The sequence below is a fragment of the Herpailurus yagouaroundi genome, unplaced genomic scaffold (genome assembly GCF_014898765.1).
Source record: "Herpailurus yagouaroundi ecotype Mexico unplaced genomic scaffold, PumYag 139, whole genome shotgun sequence".
Lineage (NCBI taxonomy): Eukaryota > Metazoa > Chordata > Mammalia > Carnivora > Felidae > Herpailurus > Herpailurus yagouaroundi.
Genome location: NW_024412394.1, coordinates 78955703 through 78980751, shown reverse-complemented (window position 1 = coordinate 78980751; position 25049 = coordinate 78955703). Strand labels below are relative to the sequence as shown.

Here is a 25049-nt window from a genome sequence, read left to right as displayed (position 1 = left end):
CTTATTAATTGGGCGATCTTGAGCAAATTCCTAACCTCTTTGATCTTCAGTTGCCATGAATGTAAATGGGAATAATAATTCTTGTAAAGTTTCCTGCAAGCATTTAAGATAATGTAGAGAAGATGATTTAGTGAACAGAGGTTGATGGCTAATGGTCAGAATTGTTCTTAAGCTTTCTGGTCTGGTATCCCTAAGAGTTTACTACGTTTCTCAGACTTTTTACCCTTTTCCCAAATGCCTAATCATTAACAGATGATGTTTGCCTTATACTGTATAGGGAAAATACAAGCTATCAAGTAAGTATTTAATCAGCTTCTCTCCCCTCCACTTTTTTTTCTCCACTTCACTTCTATACATACCTTTGATGTCACCCATCAGTTCCTTCTTTTCTATTTGATAAGAATCTGTGTTTCAGGTTCTTTCCAAAGGCCTCAGAAACAGTAGGGCACAGTGGTTAAGAGAACAGTCTTTGATTCCCAGCTTCCTGGGCTCTTGTTTTCCCTCCCTCACTTGGGCCAGTTCAGTATTTAAGTTTTTCCATCTCTAAGATGGATACAATGAAGATACATAGCTCATAAAGTTCTGAAGTCGATTGCAATAATTAAAACATTAACAACATGAAGGGCAGTGCCTGGTACATAGTATGAAAATTACTATTACTATCACTTCCTGACTCATCAGGGTCACAGTTCAGAAATTGTTCCTTTTGTCCTAAGACTTTGGTCACTTTTCCTCCACTGGTCCTCCTTCTTAGATTTCCGAAGCACTCATAACCCAGGAGAACATTCCTTCAATCTGCTCTGTTATACTTTTACCATCTTTTCTTTCACTGCCAAATGTTATGAAATCATAGACTCCTTCAGTTCCCTGATTCTACTTCTCCAACTATTCTTCATTTTTCAGTCTGATACAACCTGACCTCTATTCCCACTGTTATACAAGTGCTTTCATTCAGGTCCACCCTGACCTCCTGATTTGCAACATTTCCAGACATTATCCTATGTAGTCCTTCTATGGTATTTGACACTGTTAACCATTGTAGAACTACTTTGATGTTCTTTTTCAGTGTCTATGATATTACTCTTTCTTGTTCACTTCATTTGTACATTACTCTTCAGTACTTTCTGAGTCTTCCAGCTTACACCCATAGGTCAGGATAATCTCCAGCATTTGATTATATGAATTTCTCTTACATCCTTTGCTACCAAAATATATCTTCAAGTACATACTGCATATGTCTCCATTTCTATATCCTAACTGGACTTGCTTTAAGTTAGGCCATATAAATTTTCAATAATCTTCATTCTGAGTTCTTTACAATTGTCATCTAATTATTGGCCTTTCAACCTCTACTCCCTTAAATCCATCCTCCACTCTATTTCTAGATATTTTTTCATTCTACAACCTCAATCTAATTATCTCTCTCTCCTTTGTGAATACAAGATTCCATCATATATTACAAGGTAAAACTCAAATGTCCTATATTAATTGGGTTCTGTATTAATTATTTGACAAACTTTTACTCGTACCCTAAGAGTAAGCACCAATTTTGTATCTTCTAACATTTATTTAATTCTCTGCGTAATTAGACAGTACTTATTTGCTTTCATAGAAATGTTTATTCTTATAGTCTTTTAAAGACAATGTAATTTATTCATTTACATGTCTGTCTTTTGCCTAAATGATACACCATCTTTATAGGATCCCTGGAATCTAACATCTCTAGAATATAACATAAACCTAAGTATATTTTCTGAATAACTAGCTTTCCATAAAAGTAGGTAGTACTTTTGGAATGTGGGGGATTTCATGTGGGAGACCAAAGATATCTAAAGAATATAATATATGTATATATTATATATATATATATAATATGTATAGAATATCTATATTATATATAAAAGTGTGTGTGTGTGTGTGTGTGTGTGTGTGTGTGTGTGTATACACACACATGTGGTATAGGTATAAATATATCTTATTTAGACTTTCTTCCATATTAAATAAGTGATATTATGTAACCTAAAAATATTCTGAGATTTCTTTTTCCATTTTGTATGGTCTCATAAGTCAGTCCTCAAAACATAAAACCAAAATATATGTAAATTACTCATGTGTGTACCAAAAACTTTAGGAAATGGCCTGATTTATAAGATTCAGTGAATTTACTGTCTTTTTGGTTACTGTCTGGTGTAAACATACTGTGTGCATTTAGTTTCATCCGTTGTGTAGGTAGCATTGATTCTAGTATCTGACTTACTATTGAAAAGTTTTATTTCTATAGTATCTAATGCAAGCATATCCATTATTTTTAAAAGACCTAGTAGTAGTATATACACAATAAAATTTTAATTAAATGATAAAATCTTAAGCTTTGCATATAAAATATTAATATTGAATCAAGATGTTTTAGCAGTAGGAATACTATTGAATTATCACCAAAGAAACTGTAAGTTTCTTAAAATATAAAGAAAAAAGTAATTTCACACAGTTGGTAAGATACAAACGAAGGTAAAATCAATCCATGACTCCTGGCAAATTCTGAACTCTGAATTCAGAACTCTGTTAATGCACTCTTGAATTATGAGCCAAAAGAATGTAAAACATTTCTGATATAGGCAAGGAGGGATAGATTTCAGAAATTTAAGACATTATTTTTCCATTATTAAGATTCTCCTCTGATTATTTTCATCTATTACAATGTTGCCTAAGTAGATATATACTTATGCATTAAATATTACATTCCATTTTGAGTTAAAACTGCATGCCCATTGAAAGCTCTCCCTCAGTGACTGAAATATACATTTCTGAGTTACTATCTCAGTAGGGATATTGAAGTTTCCACTAACATGGAATATGAGAACTTTAAAATATGAGGACTTTAAAAAATTTTTGATGCTGCTATCAGAGGATTACCCTATCCATATAAAAAAGTAATAATATATTATTTGGTTGTATATTATAAAATTTCTGAGAATCAGAAAGAGATAATATTGCTGTAATGTCCACCTGATCATATTTGAGTTACAAACTTTATTTGAAATGGAGACCTACATTAGCCAATATTAGTAAAGTTACTGCACCAATATTGGTGCAACAAGAGATGAAATGCCACTTTCTATTCTGCAAAGGTGCTAAATACAAAGCTCCTTTGACCTCTACTTAACAGTTTATATGACTGGTAGCATTACTTATGAATGAATTGTCTTTCTAGTCATCAAAATTAACCATAAATGTTATATACTTTAGGATGAAAGGTTACAATAGTATTTTTTTTAAAAAAATCTCTGTCAAAATAATGAAACCATCCAATAATCTGAACCAAAACATCTTAGAAAAAGCTTGTTTGGAGATGAGCTGTGGGAGTTCAATATTCTGAGACACAAATGGAAGGAGGAAATGAATAAATTTGATTGCATTTAAGAATCTTTTCATATAGAAAGTAGACACTGCTCTTCTTAATATGGAAACAAGTCAAGTGTTCATGCAGCAATGGAAAGAGCTTAGGAGTTAGATCTCCATTCATATTCTGTTCTGTTGTTGAGAGCTGATGCAGAGCATGAATTCTTGTTCTTAGAACATCAGCTGGCAAATAATATATTCCATAAAAATAATAATTATTAATAAAAATTCAAGCACATTGTTATACATCCAACGTATTTTACAATTTACAATTGTAACTTCAATTTAAGAAGTAAATAACAGTTTACATAACAGTTAATAACTGAAATGCATTTGCGTTTCTTCTAGGCTTTTACTACACCAATAATTTCATGGAAGTTATCTAATCACAATATGCAACAACAGTAAAATGTTTATTAGAATCATACATATATGTGTTAAGAAAAGGAAACACCACAGATAAGGTGTGTCGCTCTAGAGTAAAACTGAGGAGATAATTGAGGGTAACTAGTAAAGTCAAAAAAAAAAAGAAAGAAAGAAAAAAACAAAACTCCAAACAAAGCAGGGCATGGGCCATTTGCCAAAATGGATTCAAGGTCCAACTTTTTCATAAAATAATTTTGTGAACTTGAATTGCTTGGTATGTCAGTGTTCCACTTATCCTATACTTTAATAAGAGGAGTAGATTAGAAGAAAGGGCCTCAAAATTTTTGTGGAAAAGAGTTATTTTTTTATTTTCCTATAGCTTGAGTTGGTGATATTTTTTTGTGGATATTGGGAGGTAAGGAGACAGAAATCTATGGAAAATAGAAATCTATGGATCTAAGAAAAGAGCCAATATTAGGTTTTGTCAAGTACAATCTATTTACCTTGGAGATAGTGTAGGTGGGTGGAGATATCCTGTGGACAAGAATGGTGGAAGGAATTTCTTCTGTAAGAGCAATAGCCTAGGGCCATAATACAAAATAAAGAACAACTTTAAAATAAAGCTCAATGTAAGATGAGCTCACCAAAATAATTAGCATCTAAATTTATTATTTTAAAATGCCTTTGTTCAATGTTATAATATTATATTTTAAAATTGAATATGGAGGCGCCTGGGTGGCTCAGTCGGTTAAGCGTCTGACTTCAGCTCAGGTCACGATCTCGTGGTCCGTGAGTTCGAGCCCTGCATCGGGCTCTGGGCAGATGGCTCAGAGCCTGGAGCCTGCTTCCGATTCTGTGTCTCCCTCTCTCTCTGCCCCTCCCCCATTCATGCTCTGTCTCTCTCTGTCTCAAAAATAAATAAACGTTAAAAAAAATTAAAAAAATAAAATAAAATTGAATATGGAACTCTTCATGGAAAATATATTTAAAAACTTTTATTTATAAAATTACATTTTATAATTAAAAACTGGTGGGGAAAATATATTATAATTTTATTAATGACCAAGTCTCAAATGACACTATTTAGTGAAAAATTATTTTTGAAATTTATATTTAGTGAACTATTTAGTGAAAAACAATTAACTAAGTGGTCAAGTAAAGCAATTACAATTTATTGTATACATTTGGACAATATTATTCTTTATTGATGGTGAATATGAATCATCACAAAAGTTTTGTTTTATTTTGCTTAAATTGTATTATTTCCTTTGAGGTTTATAAAAATAATTTTCTTGAGTATAGTTGACATACAATGTTACATGGTTACAGGTGCCTAACATAGTGATCTAACAACTCTATTCATTATGCTATGCTCACCACAAGTGTAACTACCATCTGTCACCATAAAATGCTGTTACAATACTATTGGCTATATTCCTTATGCTGTACCTATTATTCCTGTGGTTTATTTATTCCATAACTGAAAGTCTGTGTCTCCCACTTGTTTTCATCCATTTTGCCCATCCCCACACTCCCAGTCCTCTAGCAACCATCAGTTTGTTTTCTGTATTTATAGGTCTGATTCTGCTTTTTGTTTGTTTATGCATCTGTTTTTTAAGATTCCAATAAAAGTACAATCATGGTATTTATCTTCTGTCTGACTTATTTCACTTAGTGTAGGTAATCCTCTCTAAGTTCATCCATGTTTTCACAAATAACAAGATCTCATCCTTTTTTATAAAAATGATTTTCAATGCTAAGTACCATTATATCCTTTTTATAATGAGGAAACTGGGGTTCAGAGAAATTACTTCTCCAAGGTAAATTGCTTATTTAGTAAGAGGCAGAACAAGGATTCATATGTAGATCTCCCTGACTCTGACACCTGTGCTTTTTAACTACCATAGACTCTACTCCTTCCTTATATAATTATGTTACAAATATTTATTGAGCAACTGTTATCTTTGAAACAGCTCCCTGGGTACTGGGTTTATGGGCATGAACGAAACACATAAAAGCCCTGACCTCTTGGAATTTGCCAGGTGGGGATTGGGAGACAGAAATGAAGCTACGTAAGTAAATTATACAGTGTTTTAAGTTATCATGATGCCAAAGAGGAATAAACCAAGGGAAGAGGTAAGAAGGTATACAGAAGGATGATTGCAGTTTTAAGTAGGATGCTCAGGGAAGAACATGCCGAGAAAGTAATATATGAGTCAAAACCTGAAGGAGCTGAAAGAAATTTGCCATGGTTGTACTTAGAAGATGAAGATTCCAGGAAAGAAAATAGCAATTGTGAAGGTCCTGAAGTGGGAGAATGCCTAACAAATTCAAGGCAATCAAAGAGGCCATTGTGACTAGAGCAGAGTAAATAAGTGGGATTGTAGAAGATAAGATCACAAAGGCACATGGAGCCAGCCTGCATAGGACCTTGTAGCCGTTGCAATTACTTAGACTTTTCTCTGGTTAGGATAAGGGCTACTGAAGGATTTGATCCACTTACATGTTTTTAGTGTTGAGCAGAAACTGAAGGGGAGAAAAGGTGGAAGCAGAGTACTAAGGAGGCTATTGACAATAATTCAGGGGGCCTTAAAATAGTGATTAATGGAGGGAATACTAGAAAGTGGTTAGTTTCTAGATATATTTGGAAGATAAAGCTAATGATATGTGCTGTGGATAAAATGTGAGTTGGGAGAGAAAACTATAAAGGGTTTTTCTCTGAGCACCTGCAGATGAAGATGAGGAACTTAGTTTTGGACATGGTAAATTGAAATATCTATTAAACATCCATGTGGAGATATAATATGTAAGCCGGCTTGGGGTTTAGGGGAGAAGGTCAGGCTATAATTGGAGACATTAGTTATAGCAGAGATTGGATGAAAGGGAGTTAGTGGGAGCATAAAAGATATGCATGGATTGAGCCTTTGGGTATTTCAACATTTAAAGGTTGTTGGAAAGATGAAGAGGAAACATCAAAGGAGAATGAAAAGTATGGCCAGTAAAGAAGGAGCATAACTGGGACTGCATTAGCTAGGTGACGAAAATGTTTACAGACTGAGGGAATGACCAGTTGTGTCACAAGCTGCTGAGGGATCAAGTAACATAAGAACTGAAAAGCGGCCATTGGGTTTACCAACGTGAAGGTCATTGGTGACCTCCACAAGCACAGTTCCAGTGGTGTGGTGGGAGATAATCTTGTGAGAGGTTTTAAGAGAGAATTTGCACAGTCTTTTGAGGCATTTTCTTCTAAAGGGAAGGAGATGTTTGGACTATTTACTAGAGTAGAGGAAACAAGAAATGAGACAATTAGAGGTTGTTTTTCTTGGGTGGGAGAATAACATTTTACCTGTTGATTGAACATTTCAGAGGAGGTAGAAAACTTGTGTAGGAAAGAGAAGTGAGAATTGTGGAAACAATGTTCTTGTATTGGAGAAAGGAGATGAGATCAGAATGTAAGTGGGGAGGCTGGCCTTTGTGAAGAGTTCACACATTTTAACCAGAGGGAAGACAGAGCAGGTGGGAATAGATCCAAGTAAAAAGGGATATAGGGGTGAAGGCTTGTGAATGTTATCTTCTGCAATTCTCAGTCATTGACTTCTGGTGAGATGTTGGTATACAAGGTTACATTGAAATATACAATATCCAAATTAGGTAGCTAAATCTCAGGTTTCTTGAATTGAAATTTACTTAATTTAAAATTAAATGCTAGAATGTGATATAAATTGAGGATAAAACCTTTGAAAATTGAAAAGATTCATACCGTGGTTGTTAAATAGCTGCTTTTTCATTGCTATCATAACAATTTATGCTTATTCATGGAAAGGGCTATTGTTCTCTTTTCTTCAGAAAGAAGGAGATGGTAATTGTCAGTATCAACCCTACCGTTGAAGATCTAGGACAGCAATAAATATAACATTCCTTAAGTGAGGGTTAAAATCATCATAGGGTGAATGAGTATTTTTTATTTTATGATAAAATAAGTGACTTTTCCAGTGACACAAGTCTGTGGGAGAAAGAATAAAATGCATATTTGTGCATTAAAATTCTGGATTCCAACCATCTGATAACATTTCTTTTCAAACTATTCTAACAGCTCTTATTGCTTCTGAGAATATTTGTAAAAAATCTTAACAAAAATAAAGTAAGCTTTCCCTTTTTTCTATCCTTTGTGCCAAAAAGAAAAACGGGCTGTATTTTACCTTTCTGTTAACAGGTACCAAAATAACTTATAATGTGGGATTTATCCAAGAGGAATATTCCCAAAGTTTCCTAAAAAACAAAAAAAGTAACTTAAAAATAGTGTGTATTTAAGCTGCATTTAGAATGTTCTGCAAGCTTAAAAGGATGTTTGGAGTTAAGTTTTAAAAACAGTGGGGTTTAGTGTAATAGGTTTGGCAACAAAATCAGGGTGGTTCATACAACTGATGAATTAATGCAGACCCAGCTGACTAACACATACCATGTGTTTGCTTTGGCAGAGAAGTTGGAAAAATAATTTGGAGAAAAAAACACATTATTGGACAGATTTCACTTTCGTTGTTGTTTTGTGGGATTAAAAAAATTCTAATCAAACTTGCAAAGGTAGAGTTAACAAAGATCTTCCCATTGATTGGAATGATATTTGGAAGTTTCATAAGAAAATCAAAATGGAAGAGGATAATTTCACTTATTTCATATGTTTCTCTTAATTACTCACTGCTTAGAAATAGAGTTATGACTAGTCATTTATACCATGTTTATGAATTTACTCTGTCTAAAAACAATACTATAAAATGCCCCTTATCAACATTTCTAATACAATCATTGCATATAGAATCTTCTATTTCAACTTTGATGGCCAAGAACAGCATTCTCTTTTGCAATAATGATTAAATATGCTATTCTAAGACTTTCTTGCTAATTCATAGATTTGCTTTCCTTGTTGTTGTTCAGACACAAGATTAAAGCTTGTTTCTTTTATAAAGTAGATTATTTCATTGTTCCTACAAGATTTGAAAAGAATTTGATGGCCTTTATTAAAGTCTTGGAATTCCCACTGTTTACTAAAATTCAGACATATTAATGATGTGATGGACCCAAGGCTGGAATGAGCACTGATTCCATTTTATGGGGTTGAGAATTGCTTCATAGTCTATTTTTACCATTATAAGAGGTATGTTGAATGTACTCCTAAATTGGTTTCAGGAATGAGATACACTATTTTCCACTATGGAGTATCTTGATTTTATGTGCTGTGTTGCTAAACCATGAAATTCAGGAGATAATGGGATATTTTCCTTAGTGAAGTCTGAAAAATTCTTAAAGCTGGAGGCAATTCAATACAGCATATATAAATATGCAATGCTATTACATAGGAAAGCCCTGCAGACTGATGAAATAGGAAATGGATTTTCAAAAGTAACCATAAAATTATTTGAAAATAATTCAAATCTACTTTTTTGGTGTCCTTAGACTAGTTATAACTACTGTAAAGCTCAGTCGGATTTGTATCTTAAATGGGGATAACCAATAAATATTTAATTTCTGAGTTGCTATAAATATAAAATAAATTATGTACTATGTATTGCACTTGGTACATGGGATAATTCCTTTTCTCCCACTATACTATAACCTTAAGAGTAAGATTTTGACCCATTTTGAGTTTATTTTTGTGTATGGTGAAAGAAAGTAGTCCAGTTTCTTTCTTTTGCATGTAGCTGGTCAGTTTTCCTATTGCCATTCCCATTGTTGAAGAGACTGTCTTTCCTATTGTATATTCATTTCTCCTTTGTCTAAGATTAATTGACCATATAATTGTGGGTTTATTTGTGGGTTTTCTATTCTATTCTATTGAAACTCGTAGGTGTTTATTTTTATGCCAGTACCATACTGTTTTAATTACTACCACTTTGTAATATAACTTGAAGTATAGCGTTGTGATACCTATGGTTTTGTTTTTCTTTTTCAAGATTGCTTTGACTATTCAAGATGTGGTTCTATAAAATTTTAGGGTTGTTTTTTCTAGTTCTTTGAAAAATGCTGTTGGTATTTTATAGGTGCTGCATTAAATCTGTAGATTGCTTTGAGTAGTATAGACATTTTAACAATATTTATTCTTCTAACCCATGACCATGGAATGTCTTTCCATTTCTTTCTGTTGTCTTGAATTTCTTTCATCAGTGTTTCATAGTTTTTGGGGTGCATATCTTTCAACTCTTTGTTAAAGTTTATTCTCATATTATAGTTTTTGGTGCAGTTGTAAATGGGACCGTTTTCTTTTTTAAAGAAATGTTTTACTTATTTTCGGAAAGAAAGGGCACTAGTGGGGGTAGGGGCAGAGAGAGGCAAGAGAGAATATATAGCAGGTTCAGTGCCATCAGCACAGAGCCCAACATGGGGTTTGATCTCACAACTGTGAAATCATGACCTTAGCTGAAATCCAGAGTCGTACACTTAACCAACTGAGTCATCCAGGCACGCCAGGAATTATTTTCTTAATTTCACTTTCTGCTGCCTTTACCCAAAAAATAGAAAAACACTCATTCAAAGAGATACATTCCCTCCTATGTTTATTGTGACATTATTTACAATAGACAAGCTATGGGAACAGCCCAAGTGTCCATTAATAGATGAATAGGTAAAGAAGATGTGGTATACATATACAATGGAATTCTCTTCAGCTATAAAAAAACAATGAAATCTTGCTATTCGCAACAACATGAATAGAGTTAGAGAGTATAATGCTAAGAAAAATAAGTCCATCAGAAAAAAACAAATACCGTGTAACCTCACTCATATGTGGAATTTAAGAAACAAAACAAATGAGCAAAGGAAAAGGAGAGAGACACAAGCCAAGAAGCAGACAGATAACTGTAGGGAAGAAACTGATGGTTATCAGAGGGAAGTAGGTGGGCAGGTGGGTGAAATAGGTGATGAGGATTAAAGAGTATACTTACCATGATGAAAAGAAAAAAAAAAGGTGGGATTTTGAGAATCTTTTAAGTAATAGATCCATATTATGTCCTTAATAAATGTTCAAAAGACTGACTTAGCCATCCTCTTTACTATTAATGTAATGTATATTAATTTTGTCTTCTAGCAAGTGCTAAGAAGAGTCATGGAGTGAAACTCACCAGTTTTCTTTCTATTTTTAATTTGACTTTTAGGAAAACAGTGGATGTTAACAATACCTAAAGTAAAGGAAAGAAGTCAGAAATAGCTCATGACTGCCCAGAAATGAAAGGTGATGAGTGTGAGTTAAAGATGGTGACACAAACACCGGTAGTGAAGAGCTTGGTCAGACTTCGATATAGAGGTTAAGTGAAGTTGTCAGCGTATTCACATAGGTGTTGAGAGAATATTCAGGGGAGGAGAACCTAAAAGTGCTGGACAATGGGAGAGGTGCATTTTATCTGATTAATACAACTTTCTAGATTGGATTTATTACTTTTATTTTATTAATGAGAAACAGAAGACTAGAGAATTGAGCCCATTGCTGTGTAGCTAGTAGTGTATGAAGAAGCTGAAATTCACACTAGGATAACCTGCCTTGAAAAGAAGTCCCCCCTACCTTTTGTTTGCCTTTGAAAAATGCCCTTTTCTAGAACTTTCTCATAGTAGTGGAAGGGAAGAACTAGCTTCTTTAAAAAAATCATTAATGTTTGCCATATATTTTCAAGAGGTATTCTCTCATCTAATTTTCAGAACAACACTACGAGAAAGGCATTATTTTTTTTCATTTTCCATAGAAATAAACAGACCCAGAGATTAAATAGCCTTTTTAAGGTCACACAGCTTCTAATTTAGCAAGCGGTGATTCAAATCCAATTCTGTCTAGTTCCAAACTTATGCTTATACTAGTACAACATGCTGCCTGAAAGAACGAGATTAATAAGAATGAGAAGTCACACTCAGGTATAAATAAAGATTTGGGGAGTTTTAAAAAAATTTTTTTAATGTTTATTTGTTTTTGAGAGATAGAGATAAAGGGGGGGGAGAGAGAGAGAGAGGGATGGAGGGAGGAAGGGAGGGAAGGAGAGAGGGAGGGAGGGAGAATGAGTGGGGGAGGGGCAGAGAGAGAGGGAGATACAGAATCTAAAGTAGGTTCCAGGCTCTGAGCTGTCAGCACAGAACCTGATGTGGGGCTTGAACCCACAAACCATGAGATTATGACCTGAACCCAATTGGATGCTTAACCTACTGAGCAACCCAGGTGCCCCTGGGGAATGTGTTTGTAATGTACGTTGAGGAGGGGAGAGTGGAAACAGAGATGAGAGTCCAAGATTGAGCTTTTGGCGTAGAGGGCAAGGAGCTTGACTTGTTTCAACTTCTCTCAAACTTCTAGACTCCTACTGTATTGCAAAATTACTTTCTATTCTCTGAACTTTCCATGCTATTCCATGCTTCTGTACCTTTGGGCATGTAATTTCCCTTTCTAAAATATCTATTTACTACTCTTCTTTTTCTTAGAAAACATCTTTTTAGTCTTGAAAATGTCCAATTTTTTTTTTTTTTTTTTTTGCAAATCTTTTGTTAATTCAACCAATGTTGAGTGGGATGTTCTTTTGGGATTCTTAGTCCAGTATTGCCTCAAATAATTACCTCAGAAACATCTTTCAGTGATTCTGGAAGCACAAAATAGAGCTGCTGAGAACTGATTGTCCTGAAGATTTTCCAATCTTATATTTAACTGTGGATTTTATAATCTTGCAAGATTATGCTTAATGAATAAACTCCTTAGATCTCAAGATGAAAGAATTGAAAATTTAGACACACACAGACACAGACACACACACACACATTTGTTTGTTAGCTGAAAATATTTTTAAAACAATTAAGGGATCATTCAATCCCTCTATACTTCATGCACAAACACGAATACACACATATGTGCATGTACACACACATATGTGCATGCACACATGCACACACGCATAGGCACTATTCTCAATTTGAAACATTGCATAGGATTCCCAGAGATCCCTACCACTGTCTCCACACCACATGGTCTCTACCCTCAACATACTTACCTGATGTCTCTCATTATGCTTTGTACATAATAATAATGTACAGATGCTTTGTTCATAAAAAGCAACTGGATTTCAGAGGAAATAGCACAATTGTATGAATTAAAAGAGAAGTATGATGAAGATTAGAATCAATTAGACCCTTCTGGTATGTGCACCCTTGTTGAGGAAGAGAGATTCTGTTACACTGATTTTCAAGTCCAACATCTAATTTCCAATGCATATCTAATCAGAATCTTACCATTATCTTTTCTTAAAGAATTACTGTTGTATCATAAATATTTTGCCTGTAAAATTTGACTCAGCAGTAAAGTTAGATTTACTGATGCAGAGAGCAAGGACTGTTTACTTTTTTCTCTGCTCTGTGCCAAGTCTATAGTGTGTGGTAGTGTAGAGCATTAGGTATATATATATATATATATATATATATATATATATATATATATTGTTTTTTTTGAAAACCAGTATTTTTCTAGTCACACATTCATTGAGAATCATGAATTTTAAAGTAGATTTTATCACTAGTACAAAATATAGTGATATGTTCATTAATGATTATTTTATTTTCTTTTCCATTCACTGAATTTTCCATATGTATAATCAGGGTCAGTTAAAAAAAAAGAGAAGAAAGGCTTATTAGGGTCAGAAAAGAAAAACATGAAATTCAGGGTTAGCAATTAATTGGTGAATCTAGAATATTCCAGCAAAAATAAGTCTTGTTTGGCTATGTTCATTACCCATGCTCTCAGTTATTTACTGCCCCCTTCCTTTTCTTTGGGCTGTATTGATCAAGGATAAAAGTGAACCAGAGATCTATGGTTTGATTTGATCATTGGAAATAAAAATGTTTGTCTTTGAATATAACTTGGGTCATGGTCTCCTAGATTTTGTGGATTGCTGTTAATGGTGAAAATTCAAGACCATTGCTTTTGTAATTCTTGGTCAATGGTCAATGCTTGGCTTGGGCACTGAAGCCCTAAAAAGTGGGCTCATTAAGTAACAAATACCTCTAAGTTGGATGAACAGAACTGTTTTAAAATGTGTATTTGGTCTGGCATTTCTGCATTATTTGTTAAACCCACAAAATGTAGATTTTTATCTCTAACTTCTATTCACTCAGTTGTGGCTACTTTAGGAAGTAGTTTTTCTTTTCTTTCCTTCCACAGTGAGAACTGTAAGATTGTTGTTGGTACAGCTTGACCACTGCTTAACAGAAGCAGCTTGTTTATATTACTTCCTGTATTTTTCAAAGACCAGCATTTATTATCCCTTAAGAAGTTTTTAACAGCTTTCTTTCGTAGAGATTTTTTTTTTCTTGAGGAATAAGTCATGGACTCAATTAGGTTAATAATTTCTTACCCTTAATGCCATAATGAATTTATTCTCCACTCAATAGCCTTTGGAGAAAATAACTCAGTATTTAGAAGGGGAAAAATCAGGTTATAAGAAATCTTTTCTGGGAGGGTATATTTCCCAGATTCTTGCCTTAAAAAACCTATTTGGGTACTTTTGAATAATCCTCCATGTGATAAGTTGAGGTTCTATATCTACCTAGTCTTTCGGAAATGGAAGGTACTGAAAATTCTGTTTTGGCTGAGTAAAGAAATGTTAATGACCTGTCTAGTAGTTGAATTTAAGCATACTAGCTTGCGACTGTGCTGCCAAAACAAATGAAAATTCATTGCCTGCTATTGGAACAAATTTAGTTAGGTAACACTTCATTTTTTGGGCATCATCTGGGGAGTGAGTTATTCTACGTAAGTGACTTTTCCACATAAATGCCTCAGAGTTATCTTTTGAAAACAGAAATCATGGCACCTTGATTTCTTGCTGAAAACCTTCAGTGACTTCCCATTGTCTGTCTAAAGAACAATATATTGCTTTATAATCTACCATTCCAGTTTCATCTCCATCCACAGATGATCCACCTCGGTTTACTTGCCATTCTCTAAACCTACCACGCTCTTTTAACTGTTTGATTCCCAAATGCCATTCCATGGGGTTACAATTCCACATTAGTTTAGTAGATATCTTCTCTGTGTTTCTTTAGCCCCAGTGCATATTTCCAACATAGAAACCATACTGTATGGTGACTTTTTAAAAATTTTTATGTCTCCTTCACTACATTGAGATCTAATAGTGGTCAGGGACCATGCCTCCCTGTACTTTTATTTTCTTAATCTTCATGTCTTTAGAGACGCATATGGTGCCTGACACATGGCAATGTTATATTTGTTTCCTATGGGTGTTGAAACAAATTGCCAAAAACTGGGTGGCTTAAAATTATAGAAATTTATTTTCTCATGGTTTCAGTTCCAGAAACCTGTAATTGAGGGGTTAGTAGAGCTACAGTCTCCTCTGAGACTCTGGGGGTGAATCTGTTCCATGCCTCTTCTAGCTACTGGGTGCCTGCCAACAGTCTTTGGCATTCTTTGATTTGTAGCCACATCACTCAATCTTCACCATCATCTTTACATTGCCTTCTCTTATTTCTGTTTCAAAACTCCATCTACTTTTCCCTAATAAGGATACATGTGATTACAGTTATGGCCCACATGGATAATATAGGATAAGTTTCTGTTCTCAGGATCCTTACCTGAATCATGTATTTTGCCATATAAGGTAACATGCACAGGTTCTAGGAATTAGACCATGGAAATATCTTTGGGAACCATTATCAGTCTATCACAGATACTTAATGTATTTTTAAACAGAATTACCTATTCAAATACTATAAGTTTCAAAATATTAAAGCATATTTGAAGAAAATATTACTAAAGTATATCTCATACTTTCTTGATTCCTTAATTATAGTGTGGTATTCAGATCATAATTTCATCTTATGTACCAGTATTTTCTGATTATGAAAAGTAAACTGTACTTTCAGTCATAGATTAATTTTAGGCTCATAGAGAGTGTAAGAGAGCTCTTTTACTGCTCTCCAAATATTTTTAGACTGCAGTAGTTATTGAGCTATCTACAGAACTATACATACAAATAAGATGCAGTTCCTTTTTCAAAGAAATTACTGATTAGTGTGGAAAATAGATATGGAAGCAGAACTATATCAATAAAACATGAAACTTTTGTATGGCTACAGGGTTAACCAAACCTTCAGTTTTATGAAGGAGAAATTGACATTTGGTTAACTTTCTATCTCTGTCCCCCTGGAAACCTGGCAAAAATGACATATCAACTGTATTTTTGACATTAGTTGTGGCAGAAATGTCCCTTAATTAACAAATTGCATCTAGATTTGGAAGAAGTATGAATGAGCTATATTAAGAATAAGTGAACTATGAATAACTGATGGGGAAGTCATAGCAGGATTGCTAGGCAGTGCTAAGAGCCTAGCTGGGGTTGGAAATGAGAATTTATGGTAGATCCAAGCTTTAGAGTCATGTGATTTCTCTCTAGCAGAGTCTAGTCACCCAAGGTATAGGAACAGACAAGATGGGTTTGTGGTATTCCTCCAGGTTAGAGTTTTTACTGGTTAGTTTCAGTGGAATTATGTGGGTACTAGGGACTTGAAGATGCTGGCTAGAGTGGTTCTGGTGACAAACCATGGGCTCTAGGGGATGAAAAGTGGGTAGAAAGGGATCAATAGGTTGGAAGGGAATGGATAATTCAAGGGCCTTTGTCCTTCTTTGTGGCAGAAGAGATGTTGTCAGTAAGGGCATGAGATACGGAAAGGAAAGGAAATAGTGGTTGAAGTAGAACAGTTTGCATGAAAGAAAACAAACATGGGACAATTCCTTGGGTGACAAGAACTTGCTCTGGGAGGGGGTTATTGATACAGAGAGTAGGTTGAAGGTAGCCGAAACTAAAAAGGTTTGGAAATCATGCTACCATGTGGGATAGATCATCTGTCTAGATGACTCAGGATGACAAAAGCACTTGGGAGAGGAGACAAGACCCTGAGTCAAATAGGAAATCCCCAAAGAATTGGAGGAGTTACTCAGAGGTCAGGAGATGATAGTGGCAAGGGGAGAAACGAGACTAAAAGGGACAATGAGTTGTTGCATAGGTTAGAAGATGGTGGGGAGACTGGAGGAAGGGGCAATGTGGGAGAGGCAGGTTAGTTTATAACAGTAGAGAAAGCACTTTCAGAAGGGGATGATGAGTGTTTGCTGTGGAATGGAGATTCCAGAAGGCCCTGGGCATGAATTTGGGTTGCAAGAAGAGAACAGTGTGGAAAGAGGCAATTGATTGTGCAGAAGTTGTGAAGAAAGCATAAGGTAGTTAGGCGATGAAAGTGAAGGAGGAAAAGTCTAAATTCAGGAAAAGGCAGTAACAAAGAATGAGAGGTAAGATGCATGGACAGAATTGATAGCCTGAAATATCCCAACTCTGAAGTCAGTCATTCCGGGTTAGGGTCCTCAGAGGTAACTAGCTTGGTTTCAGCAGAGGGGTTGAAAAGCTTTGCAAGGTGGTGAAGCACCCAGCTTCAGCTCAGGGTCAGTGGCAGGGATTGGACACAGCTCTCCCTTCTTACTGCTGTCCAGGGTAAAAGGTGTTTTCTTTTTGTGAATTATTTCAGCTTCAAACATACTGCTTTTAATCTATTTTTGAGATTAGAATTGGAGTTTATTTTTTTTCTATAATTGAAGACCTTCTGTTCAGTAAAATTCATTTAAAAATAGTCCTTCCCTTGTTCTGGTTTTCTACCTATAATTTTAGAGTATTGGATAGATAGGATATTTTCATATGAAGATTTTAAAAAGTAAAGCCTAGCTTCCTTTGTAACATGCTGTATAACTTTATTCTTCTATATTGAGCATAAATCCTTTCTTTTTTAAATTGGTAGATGAAATTGTTTAATAATTTTTAAAAATACTAAAAATTCGTGGTTACCTGCTCAAGGTAGCTTTTAGTTTGTCAGAGGAGGTAGTGAGTTAAGCACTTGTTAGTTTTATAGCTAAAATCTAATTACCCATGTTTATTAACAATAAAGTAGTAAGTTTGAGTTTGAGGTTTTCCTTTCTTTCTTTTTTCCCTCCTACCTTTCTAATCTTTTCAGCTAGGAAAAGTCAAGCCCAGGAATCATATATCTGCAACTTGGGCTGTTGTATCCTAATGTTCTAACTCAGAGACCCACAAGCACTTGTCTCCCCTTGACATGTTTATGTTCTCACAATTTGGAATGGAAGAGCAGTAATAACTTCTAGGTCCAACACTTCCAGCATTTTGAGATTTGATGGTTTAGAACATTTGGCTTAGACTGAAGGACCTCTCCATACTTGCAGAGAAATTCTCTTTCTTATAGATCATTAAATATATTTTTCTTTGACCTGAGTTAATTTTCTCAGGTAATCTCATTACATTCTTGGCACCATAAATTCATAACTTAAATTGTGCTAAACTGAAAATGTAGCATATTAATATTTTTGGTAGACTTGCTTGGCTTCTGTATCCCTCACTTAACTTTCTCACTTCAGTTAAGAATAAATAATAAATATAATACTGAAATTATAGAATACTTTTTCTTTTTTTTTTATTTTTTTTTTTAATTTTTTTTTCAACGTTTATTTATTTTTGGGACAGAGAGAGACAGAGCATGAACGGGGGAGGGGCAGAGAGAGAGGGAGACACAGAATCGGAAACAGGCTCCAGGCTCTGAGCCATCAGCCCAGAGCCTGACGCGGGGCTCGAACTCAGGGACCGCGAGATCGTGACCTGGCTGAAGTCGGACGCTTAACCGACTGCACCACCCAGGCGCCCCGTATACTTTTTCATCTATAAAGATTTTTTAAAAAAACAATCTTGAAAATAAAGATCACATTACTTTTTTTTTTTTTTAATTGAGAGAGAGAGGGTGCAAATGAGTGAGGGCAGAGAGAGAGAGAAAGAGAGAGAGAAGCGGGCCTCATCTGAAGCAGGACTTGTGCTGACCTGAAGCGGGGCTCATGCTCACAAACCATGAGATCATGACGTGAGCCTAAGTCAGATGCTTAACCTATCGAACCACCCAGGCACCCAAGATCACATTACTTTTACGAATTACAGAATTCCCCCCCCCACCCGCCGAACTTTATTAAGGAATAATTGACAAATATAATTAATTGTATACATTTAGAGTGTACAATGTGATGATTTTTATACACACACACACATTGTAGAGTGGTTATGAAGACCAAGATAACACACCATCATCTCACACAGATAAGTAATTTTTTTTTTTCTGGTGAGAATGCTTAAGGCCTACTCTCAGCAACTTTCAAGTATATAACATTAACTACGTTATTGTAGATGACATATGATCTATTAACTGCAATGTTATTAACTATAGTCATCATGTTGTACACTATACATTATATTTTATAAGAAATATTTTTAATTCCACTGAAATTTTGGAAACGAAATATGTTTAAGTTTTAGATTCCTTTCCAAACTATATTAATATATTTAATTAAAGTATTTTCAGTTTTTAGGCAATAAATTGTAACTGAGAAAATGAACCAGATTTCTCATCATTTTACATTTTTAATAAATGTTTTTCTATGCAAGCATGATTATTATACTGAAGAAGTTAAAGTTACTTGAATAAAAAATTATCTTTTGTCATTTCCTTTTTCAATTTTTTAAAGTTAAATGAGAATTATTCTTTGTTCCACAGAAAGTTTGAAGATAAATGATTATTGCTCTTGCTCTCTCAGACCTAGGAAAAGTTTATTATGATCAAAACTTTAAATTAAACCAAGAGAATACAGTGATTCTTAAGTAGATAAAAATTATGTCCCTTAGCTTATTCTCAGTTATTCTTAGCTATTTGCTATATACATATATATATATATATATATATATATATATATATATATATGACTTTCTTTTAATTAGTGATATTATCAGCATTAACTATAACTTTTATTATGGAAATGACTGAAATATAATACAGGACATGCTATTACCTTTTTATAAGAAATGAATGCAGGATTCAAATATAACGGACTCTGAGACTGCTTACCAGAGTGAAAACTATGCAAAAAGATCATATTCTCCCAATACAGGGCTTAAAGGAGCATTCCTAAAACCTTGCAAGTGTTTAGTTACCTAGTGACTAGGGATTACATGAAAAAAGTAATATGTTGGATTTCAAACCAGTTTGGACCTAATTTAACTGAGCTCTCAATAATGTTTTCTTTAAATAACTAGGAGGGAACATTTTCTCTGCAAATTCTAATTCTTATTCTTTGGCTCTGCCATCAGGTAGGCTCTTGCTCTGAATTGGCTTGACATTTCACTTCTAATTCCTGGGCAAAGATTGCTGTAGTTTAGCTTGTGTAGAAAGGCACGTGTATTTTTTTTTTTTTTTTTTTCTGCTGACATTTCACTTGGTCATTTTCTTTTTGAAAAAGTGACCTCCAACTTTGCTCTTTATCTCTTCTCTCTGTCAATTTCTGCCTCCCCGGATCTCTATCCCCTGGAAGTGCTTTTATCAACAAGCACAGCCCTGCCCAGCTAGCAAGCCAATTGTTATCTAGGTGAGAAGAGTATTAAAGCTTTTAAGTCCACCAAGTCTAGAATTATTCTAGCTATTATCCGTGTATCAAGCTAAACTGCACAATATTTGCCCCAGAGGAAGACATTATCTTTATTATTCTGGTCAGAAAACAAATTGCCCCTGCCCTGGAGTGAGATACTAACTTCCTGAGTGCTCAGTAAATTGAATGGAGCTTGTCCTTACAGATGGACTTAATTTATACAACTGATTTTCTGCTTAGATTTTCCTGTGTAGGATGAATTTCTGCCTTAAGCATAGTGTCCTTGTCTGAAGCTCGTATATCTTACTTGATTTTGCTAATTTCTATCACCAAGATACATGTCTTTTCCTTGCTCACAACCATCTCTGCCTTGTGTCCCTTTGTGAATGAGCTGATGGCATAGACCCCAGGCCTAAAGGACCTGAATTTGAATCACATTTAGATATTAATATATGTGAACATGAACCACACACAACTTGATCACACCTCTCTGGGCCTTTGTCAGACTGCCTAATGGACCTCACAATCTACTTCATTTAGATGTTTCCTTAGATACTGTTTGAAGTGTGGGTGAAAATTCTTCATGGCTTTTTTCTATGACTTGTGGCAGCTTTTGCCCCTGGCTATGTTTTAAAGGATGTTTGTATATCATACAGTCTTGGTCTCCATACCCCCTATAGAGGTAAAGGGCAGATTTTATTCCTGACCAGGACAGTGAAAGTATTATCTCCCTCTTGGACAAAGAATGACAATGTTAGTTAGCTTTACTCTTTAAAGATTGAGGGGTTTCCTAAACTCAGGCTTTATAAAATGTGACCAAACCCACTGTGTGCTCAGCCCACTGGGGCCTTCCTATTGCCCCATGGGGTTTACTAGTTGGGGGGAGAAGAGATTTAAATATGAAGCTCATGCTGCTTCTGTGCTATGAGTAATAAAGCCCTTTGTCTCTGACCCAGGAATTTCATGTCTTCTGCTAACACTTATGAAAGTATGATAGGCTAAAATCTGAGGTCCTTCACAGTTCTTGCAACTATTCCACTTCATTTTCATGAAGCAGAAAGAATACAGACTTTAGAGTAACCTGTATCAGAATTCTGATTCACTCACCTGCTTTGTTATCTCATACAAATTAATATCCTCTGTCTCAGTCTCTTCATTCATAGCACGGGCTAATGTTGAAGATTAGACAGTGAATGTATATTTGGGGCACCTGGGTGGCTCAGTTGGTTGAGCTTCCCATTTAGGTTTCAGGTCGTGATCTCGCGGTTTGTGAGTTCGAGTCCGGCGACAGGCTCTGTGCTGACAGCTCGGAGCCTGGAGCCTGCTTCTGATTCTGTTTCTCCTCTCTCTGCCCCTCCCCCACTTGTGCTCTGTCTCTATCAAAAATAAATAAATGTAAAAAAAAAGAAAATGAATGTATATAGACTGGGTTTCCATATTTCAACGGATCATGGAAATAATGTTTTGAGCCAGAACATTTGGTCCTCAAAGCCATGTTCTATATACTACACCACATAAATCTGATAGGAAGTGCCATTTGATATATTGTCTAGCCTGTTCTTTCTCTTGCTTCATTAATTTCAGCCATAGCTATCATAAATACACTTTCAATGTCTCTAGTTAATTTTTCACTAGATTTTTTTAGGAAAAAAACCCCAAGTATCCTAATTAGAAGTATTGGTTGGATTGAAGATCTTACCTCTTAGAAAATGACACTTTGTATATTTTACACATTTCCCTTCAAAATATAAAGAACTACATCCCTTTAAAGACTTCACCCCTTCCTTTTTTTTTTTTTTTATTACATAAGATATCTGAACAGATTTTGCATTTAATTTTCACTGGCTGAAAATCTCATAGTACTGTTCAGCTACTGCCAAAATATTCCCACTCTGCAATCATTCACTTAGCCCTAAAACCTTCCTCAAAGCTCAGATCAAACTACCACATACATTGTATGCCTAATTGAACCTCTTAAAACTTAGTATTGCTGTCAGTGAAAACTGTTTTGTACCTTTAGGAAGCCATGTGATCCATATGGTTGCATTTATTAGTATGATGCTATTTTGGAGACGTGAAAAAATTAAATTTTCATTCAACATTAAGGCACATTGTGTTGATCACATTGAAAATACAATGAAGATTGTATGTTTTACAATGAAGGTCGAATTGCAAAATATTTAGATCATCTACTTTATTTAGCTTGGATCTTCTTAGAGTCTTGTTATTATTATCCTCCCAGCCTCTGAGTCTTCTCTCCTAATGAAATTATGAAGGCAACACTTGCCTTTCCTTAAATTATTAAACTTCCTCTATTCAAGGAATTTTAAAATCTCATTTCTTTGTCTGGCTATGATTTGGGAAAATAAGTATATTTCTTTAGCTTTGCCTCTGACCGAATGTGCAATTTCCATGATTTCTGTTACTGTTCCACTATATCATTTATATGTAAATAATAGTGATATTTGTCAATCAATTCATATAATGATTCTGGTTTAACAGTTGTATAATGCTTAGCTCCATCATAACACTATTCTGTTGTATTTAATTATTCTTAAGTGGCTAAAATAATGTTCATTTAATTTCATCTTTTCATTTATTTATTTGCAAACTGCCTGTTTCAAAAAAGGATTAATGTTATTTATAAAGATACATATGCTCTAATTAAATATGAAATAAGAAATGAAGAAATTGGGACAAAGAGAAGAGAGCCACATATTTGCCTAGAAGATTTCAAGCAAGCGAAGCAAATTGAACATAAAGATTCGTATTCAGTTTGATGTCCATGAGATAATAAAATTATTTTCTCATTGCAAAATGAAATTTTTTTCATTAACATGAACTTTACAATGTGATTAACAATGTTCTCAGCCAAATCTTTATGGAATCTATATTAGTCTGCTTTCACTACCATAATAAAGTACCACATACTGGGTGGCTTAAACAACAGTATTTCTTACAATTTCTTCCCAGCCCTCACTAGGAAGTCCAAGATAAAGCACTGGCCAGTTTGGTTCCTGATGAGGTTTCTCTTTTTGGCTTGCAGAGGTCTGCCTTCTCTTGTGGCAGAGAGAAAGAGCACCCTGGTAACTGTCCTTCTTTTTATAGGGGCACCAGCCCTACTGGAGTAGAGCCTTGCCCTTAGACCTCATATAACCCTTATCACCTCCTTACAGGCTCTATCTTCGAATATATCCACACTGGGAGTTAGAACTTTAACATATGAATTTGCAGAGTGGGGCACATTCAATCCATAATAGTTATGACAATATTTTATAAGACTATTTTTTTTATAGAATCCTTCAGTAGAGGTCAATGGCGCTATCCCAAGTATATTTGGGTAAAGGCACAACTGGTGTTCATTTTCATAATAGCTATATCTAAATTTGGAAACAATGTAAATATTTACTAGCAAGATATTTATTAAAGAAATTTTTGTGTTTTCATATGATAAATTTTATCTCATAATTAAAACTGTCTTCAGAGGATCCTTAATTAGTGGATAGTTATGAAATAAATTTTAGCAAAAGAGTGAGGATACAAACTCCTGCATTCCAGTTGTAATCATGTTTCTGTCGAGGAAATGTAAGAAGAAAAGATTAACAGTGATTAACTCTGGGAAGAGGAATTTAAAATGATTTTACTTTCTCATATTTTAAAAAGTTTCCACTTACAGTGATTACACATAATGTCTATAATCACTGATGGAAAACTCAGTGGATGTTAAAAATAAAGTCCATCTGACTTACTTCTGACCATGAAAGAAATCCAAGTACTAGCACAACTTTTGGGACTACATATTTCTAATCCTCCTTTCTGGCTTTCCTTTCTCTTCATAAAGCCCATGTCCTGGTCAAACCAAGCTTCTTGTTAGGTGAATAGTTTATTCATGCTTCTTTCTTTACCTTTGTGCTTGTGCTGTTAGCTTTGGTTCCTCCAGTAACTCTGCCCCTCTGACTCTAATTGCCAAATTCTGTCTAGTGATGTGTTCCTTGTTCTCCACCAACTTAATGTAGTTGTCTTTACTTCCCAAATTCTTGTTGAATGCATCCTTCCTATAGACTCCTAAATTACTTTTGGCTTTTTTCTAGCAGTAATGACCTTACAAGAAAACATTATTCATGGGAATGATTTTTTTTCTCCCTTTAAACTCATAGTCCCTTAAGACCGATCTTTTCCTACTCACTTTGTGTCCTTACAGTGCCTACCATAGATATAGCAGATGTTACAATTACCTATTGCTGCCAAAACCACCAGAACCTGGTGACTTAACAGCAACTATTTCATTATTTCTCTGGGACTTACCTGGGCAGTTCTTCTATTCCATATGATGATGGTTGGGACTGTAGTCACCTGAGGATTCAAATGGGCTGGAACAGACAAGATGGCTCACTGAAAACCTGGTCATTCAACCTAGCTGTCAGCTGGAAACTCAGCTGGGCTGCTGTACCAGAGTAGTCTGGACTTTTCACAGCCTGGTGGCTGGGTTGCAAGAGAAAGCATGCCAAGAACAAGAGTTCTCAGAATCAGAAAATAAAAACTACCGGTCTTCTTAAAGCCTGGGCCTGGAATTGTCATGGCACATTTCTGCTACATTCTATTGGTTGAGGTGGTCAGAGAGCCAGCCTAGATTCAAAGAAAGGGGAAATAAGTGTCACCTGTCAATGAGGAGAGTGAACAAGAATTTGCAGCCACGTTGAATAATCACAGCAGGTAAACATGTTCATTTATTCAACCAATATTATGGAGCTCACTGGGGTTATAGCTATGAGGAAAAAAAAAAACAAGCAAAACTCCT

General features: G+C 34.9%; 1 long non-coding RNA gene across 1 annotated transcript in view; it reads right to left on the bottom strand.

Moving 5' to 3' along the window:
* LOC121029207 (uncharacterized) overlaps positions 1 to 24793 on the bottom strand; it is a 64515-nt gene extending 39722 nt beyond the window's left edge. The window contains exons 1-2 of the long non-coding RNA XR_005789644.1: positions 24557 to 24793; positions 4269 to 4346 (exon numbers count right to left, since the gene is read on the bottom strand). This is a non-coding gene — a long non-coding RNA (uncharacterized LOC121029207). The remainder of the gene's footprint in view (positions 1 to 4268; positions 4347 to 24556) is intronic.
* Between the last annotated feature and the right edge of the window lie 256 nt (positions 24794 to 25049).